General features: G+C 41.1%; 1 pseudogene; it reads left to right on the top strand.

Annotated features, from left to right (window-relative positions):
* The first annotated feature begins 1,936 nt into the window (after positions 1-1,936).
* Positions 1,937-5,610, top strand: LOC109446248 (small ribosomal subunit protein uS2; annotated as a pseudogene).
* The last annotated feature ends 1,307 nt before the right edge of the window (positions 5,611-6,917 follow it).

The raw sequence follows: 6,917 nt of genomic DNA, 5'->3' as shown, positions 1-6,917 counted from the left end.
ACACTTGGATATGCTTCTATTCTTTTTGGCTGAGATAGCCAAAGACACCCACTCTGTTTCACTGGCATCGCTACTTCCAGATACAGATTCACATTGCCGGGACAACTGAGCACAAATCTTCCCCTCACCCAGCAAGGCAATAGTTGGCCCTATCTGACTAGCTTCCTTTCCACATGTGTATCTTAAATATGAATGTGCTTAGTCTAACCTTATACAAACCATCATCAGTGTGGTAGATCTATAGTATTGTCTGACCAAGTCCCCTTCCTGCTCCTGGGAAATCACCCAGACCCCATTGTTTGCTAATAACCAGATTAGCCATCTTCTTACCCCCATTTATTATCCTGAACCCAGTTGATTGGGTCCAGAGTAATGAATGGGGGTAAGAAGTTAGGCCAATGAAGTCATTCTTCAACTTACTTTTTAACTGGAAATGAGAAAAAATAATCCTTCTTGTTATGGGTTGAATTGTGTTAAGAGTATGTTGTCTACTTTCCTCAAATATGTGAATTTTCCAGTTTTATTTTGTTATTGATTTTTAGTTTTATTTCAGAAAATATATTTTGGATGATTTCAAACTTTAAAAATTTATTGAGACTTGTTTTGTATTCTAACATATGGTGAATGGTCCATGCGCACTTGAGAAAAATATGTATCCTGCTGCTGGTTTAGAGTGTAATGTTTTGTAAGTGTTTTTTCAGTCTAGTTTGTTGATAGTATTTCTCAAGTCCTCAATTTTCTTAGTGATCTTCTGTTTAGTTGTTCTTTCCATTACAGAAAATAGAGTATGGACATATCCAACTATTAGTGTAGAACGGTCTATTTCTCCCTTTGATTTTGTCAATTTTTGCTTCATATATTTTTGAGCTCTGTTATCAGGTGTACATACATCTATAGCTGTTATATCTACTTAATACTGAAGCCTCTCTATAGCCATTCAGAAACTTAAAGTAACCACAGCTTTTTCCAAGGTGGCCAGGTGATCTAATAATATATTGGGTAGCCTTATGTTTTACAGTTTAATATTAACATAATATTTGGGACATACAAAGTCGGACAATTAAGTTCACAAACTCACCCTAGAAAAAGTGCTACATACCTCATTGCTGAATATCACTACAGTCACCTTCAAAGCACTTCCCTTGGGAAGCTGTGCACCGATGCCAGTGCCTAGTCCACCCTTCAAAGCAATTTGGGAACTCTTTTTCTGGAATGGCCATCAGCTCTGTCGTTGTATTACACTTGATGTCCTGAATGTCATCAAAATGTCTTCCTTTCAATAGTTCTTTTATCTTTGGGTAAAGAAAGAAGTCATTGGGGGCCAGATCAGGTGAGTAGGGAGGGTGTTCCAATCCAGTTATTTGTTTACTGGCTAAAAACTCCCTCACAGACAGTGCCGTGTGAGCTGGTGCATTGTCGTGATGCAAGAGCCATGAATTGTTGGCGAAAAGTTCAGGTTGTCTAAGTTTTTGAGGCAGCCTTTTCAGCACTCAAAATGATAAACTTTGTTAACTGTGTGTCCAATTGGTACAAATTCATAATGAATAATCCCTCTGATACAAAAAAAGGTTAGCAACATCGTTGCAACAAGTTAATTGCCATACCTTGTATACAGTAGTTGCTATAATGCAAGGTCTAGAAGCTTTTGTACAGTTAACTAATTTACATAAAGGAATGTAGAAATTTTAGAAGCAGAAAAAGGAATGATTCAGACAATGAAATACACTTCTAATCAAATTTGAAATAAAAATCAATTCATGAAACCCCTCGGAACTTCCTCCTTTGTGAATATGTTACAATATGCATAAGATTCTTTTTTGAATTTATATGTATACATAAGTTCTTTGTAAGAGGTGTCACTTACAGTAAATGAATTTTATTTATGTAAGTGCCTGTCATGATGCTCTTAGTAATTTTGTAATCCAAAAGGTGAATGTTCTATAAACCATTTAAAAGTGCATTTGCTAGTTCTCTATGATGAAAAAACTAATTTGATCTAGTTACAGGCAGCAAATGAAAAACAGCTGTTTTGTACTCCTTTGCTGCTTTTTTATAGCGTCCTTCTCTGTAATTGATCCCAGTGCCCAGATGTGAGAGCTGCTACTTCTTCAGATCTTTAAGGAATGTGGAGGATTAATTTCCTGTGCTTTTAATGCTTGTCAGGAAATTTCAATAGGTAAGTAAAGAACCCCGAATGATTCAAAGAATATTTAAATAATAAGACAATCGTAGAAGGACAAAGCAGCTTTTAAAAAAGCAAATATAAAAAGAATGTTTTTATGTTTAAGTATGGACTGTATTCTGGTGCTGCAAATAGGTGGAAATAATCCCCAGGCTCACAAAGGGAATACATGATCCATAAATATGCATTGGTTTGACTTGCCTCTACTTACTACATCTGCTCAGCCCCTAATGCCTCCACTTAGAAATGTACTGTTTCCTCACTGGGATCGTGAGGGAATGAGGCCAGATACAGTGAGTAGACTAATTCTTCCCTTGTGTATTACCACCTCTCCCAACACACACAAATACACACACACACACACACACACACACACACACACACATCATTTCTAATTAGCCCTCGTGGCAGTGATTAATTGCTCCAGCAATGAGGCTGGGGTTGGAGCTGGGGCTGGGAAGTGGGAGTGGGCTGCTCTGGCAAAGGAACAAGTGGGTTGATCTGAGAAGGGCGCAGGTGTCTGAATCCTCCAGGGCTACGCTAAGCTGTGGCCGACCTGCACTGCCAAAAAGCAGATGGATGTAAAGAGAACACCAGCTGAAGCAGTCTGATGGGGAAGGGGACATATGGGGACCGGACAAGCCCATGCAGGCAATGTGGACGTTTATATAACATTTTACAGTTCCGGAATGATGTTCATCTTCACGATGCCATTTACGTATAAGCAAATGAATTATCTAGGAGGCACATACTATTATTCCCAGATAGCATAATTATCCCCATTTATGTCCATAAATGAGGAAATTGAGGCTTGCCTAAGATTACAATTTTAGCAAGGCTAGAGCTGTAACTCAAACCTACATTGTGTTATTTAGAATATTATCACCAAATAGATCTACTTAGTCAGCTGTGGGAAAAAACACATGCAATGATGCAAGCCTTCCAGTATGGTTGGAGCTGAGTGTGTGGTGGAGGTGGATGGTAAGAGTTCTGGCTGGGCTCATAAGCTATTTTTAAGAATTTGTAATTTATCTGAAAGGAAATGGGAAGAACATGTTGAAATTTATGTTTTAAAATAGATGTCAGCAAACCATGGCTTGTAGGCCCAATCTGGTCCACTGCCTATTTTGTAACTAGTTTTATTGAATTACATCTACACCCATCTATTTACATATTGTCAGTAGCTGAGTTCATACTACAATAGTAGATCGGAATAGTTACAATAGAAACCATAGGGCTCGCAAATCCAAAAATAATTACTATCTGGTCCTTTACAGAAACAGTTTGGTGACTTCTGTTTTAAAACAATCTCTCTGGCTGTGATGTTGTTTAGAGGAAACCAAGACGAGAGACAGTAGGCCCAGCCAGGAGGCTACCTCAAAAGTCTTAGTGAGAGATGACAAGATTCTCAAGTTAGTTTTGGGTAATGGCAATCAGGGGAAATTCATGGGTTTAAAATGCTGAGGTGAAGGCTTGAAAAGACTTGGAGACTGGCTATGTGAATCGAGGAGGTGGAAAGATAAGATTCTAATTACACCATTAGATTTTTTATGTTAACTGAAGGCACAGGATTAGATGTTTCACTCGGGGAGAGGATGAAGAGTGAGAGAAGAGGCCCCAGGAAGACCCTTTGAAAACATAGCTACCTATATAAAGGCTAGGCAGAGGGAAGACGCAGAAGGAGCTCGCAGATAGGTGGGAGGGCCACCAAAGCTCAGTAGTGTCAGACACCTCTGGATAGAGGTGAGGACACAAAGTTTGCCGTTGGATTTGTCAAGAAGGAAGTTTCCGTGGAAAGGCAAGAGGCAAACACCACACACTCTGGTGGGTGGGAGAATGACAAAGAGCTGAGGAAGGGGAGAGAAAAGCAGACATAACACTTTCAAAATGCTTGAGTCTGAAAGGAAAGTTAGAGATAGGAAGGTAGGTACAGGGACACCTAGGACGAGTGACAATTTCATTTTTTACTCTTTGTTTTTAATAAAGGAAGTCTGTGAACAAGTTTAAATAATGAGGAGGAACCAGGAAAAGGAGCAGCTGAAGATACAGGTATAAGCTGACCAATGGAGGATGGCTGCCAAGGAGTCCAGAGGGAACAATCTAGAGCAAGTAGAAAATGAGATCTTCTACTGAGAGTGGGGCAGGATGCCACATAATCAGTGGTCTGAAGAGTCATAGATGATGAAAAGGAGAAAGGTAACTAGGGAAATCCAGAATTGCCAGGCAAAACTCAAGGTCCAGGTGAAGAGTTGTGAGTTGTGTGATTTTCTCCACTAGTGTGAAGGGTTTGTGTAGAAAACTTAACACAAAATTTCAGGAATGAGGCATTGCAACAACTCAGAAGTCCAGCTGAGAGAAGTGCTATTTAGAGCTTTTAGTACAAGAGACATCTAAACTTCTACTTCTGTGAGTATTCTAACTTTTGGCCTTGAATCAAATTAGAGGTTGAAAAGACCATACATGTGGTCGTAGCCCCTCACAGAAGTGTCTTCATTATGTTTCAATTAAATTTCCTGGTGCTTCCAAGCTACTCAAAGAGGGATACATATGGTGTTGTTCTGGGTTTCCATTAGAGGGAAACTTTCACAATGTCCAGAGCCCTCGATATCCTGCAGATGAAGGAGGAGGGTCTCCTTAAATTGCTTGCAGCAGAAACCCGTTTAGGGGGTACCAACCTCGACTTCAAATGGAACAATACATCTGCTACAGGAAAAATGATGGCATCTACATTATAATCTGAAGAGAACCTGAGAGAATCTTCTGCTTTCAGCTCATGCCGTTGTTGCCCATGGAAAACCTGGCTGATGTCAGTGTCACATTCTCCAGAAATACTGGCCAGTGGGCTGTGCTGAAGTTTGCTGCTGCCTCTGGAGCCATTCCTATTGCTGGCTGCTTCCTTCTGGAACCTTCACTAACCAGATCCAGATAGCCTTCCAAGAGCCAAGACTTCTGGATGTTACTGATCCCAGGGCTGACCACCATAACTGTGTGTACGACCAAGTGTCCTCTGCACTGTGTGGACATTACCATCCCGTATGACAATAACTGAGCTCATTCCATGGGTCTGATGTAGTGGGTGCTGGCCCAGGCAGTTTTGCGTGTACATGGCACCATCTCCCACGAACACCCATGGGAGGTCATGCCTGATCTTTACTTCTACAGAGATCCTGAAGAGAGTGAAATGAAGAGAAGACCACTGCTGAAAAGGCTGTGGCCAAGGAGGAACTTCAGGGTGGAGGGCCTGCTCCTGAATTTCCTGCTACTCAACCTGAGGTCACAGACTCATCTGAAGGTGTGCAGGTGCCTTCCACACCTAGGCAGCAGTGCCCTGCTGAAGACTGGAGCACTCAACCTGCCCCTGAGGACTGGTCTGCAGCTCCCCTGCTCAGGCCACTGAACAGTTAGGAACAACCACTGAGTGGTCTTAAGCTTTCCTTTCACAGACTTTTAATCCGAAATGGAAATAAGGTAGATGAAAAATAAAGCTTTAAAAAAAAATTTCTGATTTCTTCAAGTCTGTAGATTGAAGCCCAAATTCACTGGAATTTGTGGGAAAGACCTTAGCTTGGTCCTAAACTGTATTAAACCTAAAATTTAAGAGAGTCTGATGATTTCTAGAGGACTGATAGGGGAATCTCCACGAGTGTCTTTATATGAGGGTGAGAGGAGCCAGATGGGAAACGTATCTTAAAGGACAAGAGAATCAATGTAATGACATTCTCAGTATTGATACAAAGAAAGTTCACCAACTATTGTTTCACTAAATTACCCATGAGGCAATGAACACAAGGCATAATCATTATTGGTACCAAGAGTTCCAATTTGAGTGTTGCTTATTAGGACTCCAGCATTATTCCAGGTCCTTGAGCTACCTGGTCTCATTTAACACAGCAAACTTCTGAAGAGGTATTTCTATCATTCCCTTTTAATAGATAAAGAAACTGAGACTTGCAATGCTAAGTAGCTTTCCTGATATCACATTGCTGGTTGTTAGTAGCACCAAGGCTCACACTGGCAAAGTCAAAACTATCAGAGACACCTTTCTGATGACAGGCGTATCATCAACCCACAAAGTCAGGTGTACAGGAACCTTTTGCAAATTTCTATAACTCAACTTAATCTCCATTTTAAACCTCCACCTGAAATTTCTATAAGTAGTTACTTGGGTCAGGTCAAGGTTTCACCCCTTCCATTGCACTCTGAGTTAATGACAATGTTTGGGGGTTTATGTGACACCAAGGCATTGGGTGTGCCCTGGACCTTAGTAACCTGCCCAAACTAGATACTACCAAGAATCAATATGGCCCCTGGACCATGACCCCAAACTTGTCAAGTTCAATAGATTGATTTCTGTGGCCCTCACAGTAGTTTTACATGTAGAATCAGATTGCTTTTGGGCATGGTATACACTAGAATTTTGCACTAGCCCCAGTAGTGTCCCAGTTACACCACTCCAAATCTCACATTTAACTACCCACCAGGAAGTTGGACACACCTGGTTTATGGTTCTGGTTAGAGAACCCACAAAGCATTGGTCTCCATGGTCTTTCTGGCTTTAGGCCTTTCAGTTCTTTTGGGACCCAAGACCCTCAGGGATCTTGCTGGCTCTCTAGTGGCACCACCAGGAAGCAGGGCCTGAGCTCTCCCATTTTTCTTTCTCCACAGCCCTGAGTCCTGGGGAATATTTCTCATCTTGTGGAATCCTTTACCCACCATGCTTATTAAGTTCACTTTT

Source organism: Rhinolophus sinicus, linkage group LG05 (assembly GCF_036562045.2).
Source record: "Rhinolophus sinicus isolate RSC01 linkage group LG05, ASM3656204v1, whole genome shotgun sequence".
Taxonomy (NCBI): Eukaryota; Metazoa; Chordata; class Mammalia; order Chiroptera; family Rhinolophidae; genus Rhinolophus; species Rhinolophus sinicus.
Note: the sequence above shows the minus strand (reverse complement) of the source record. Positions and strands in the feature narration are given on the sequence as shown.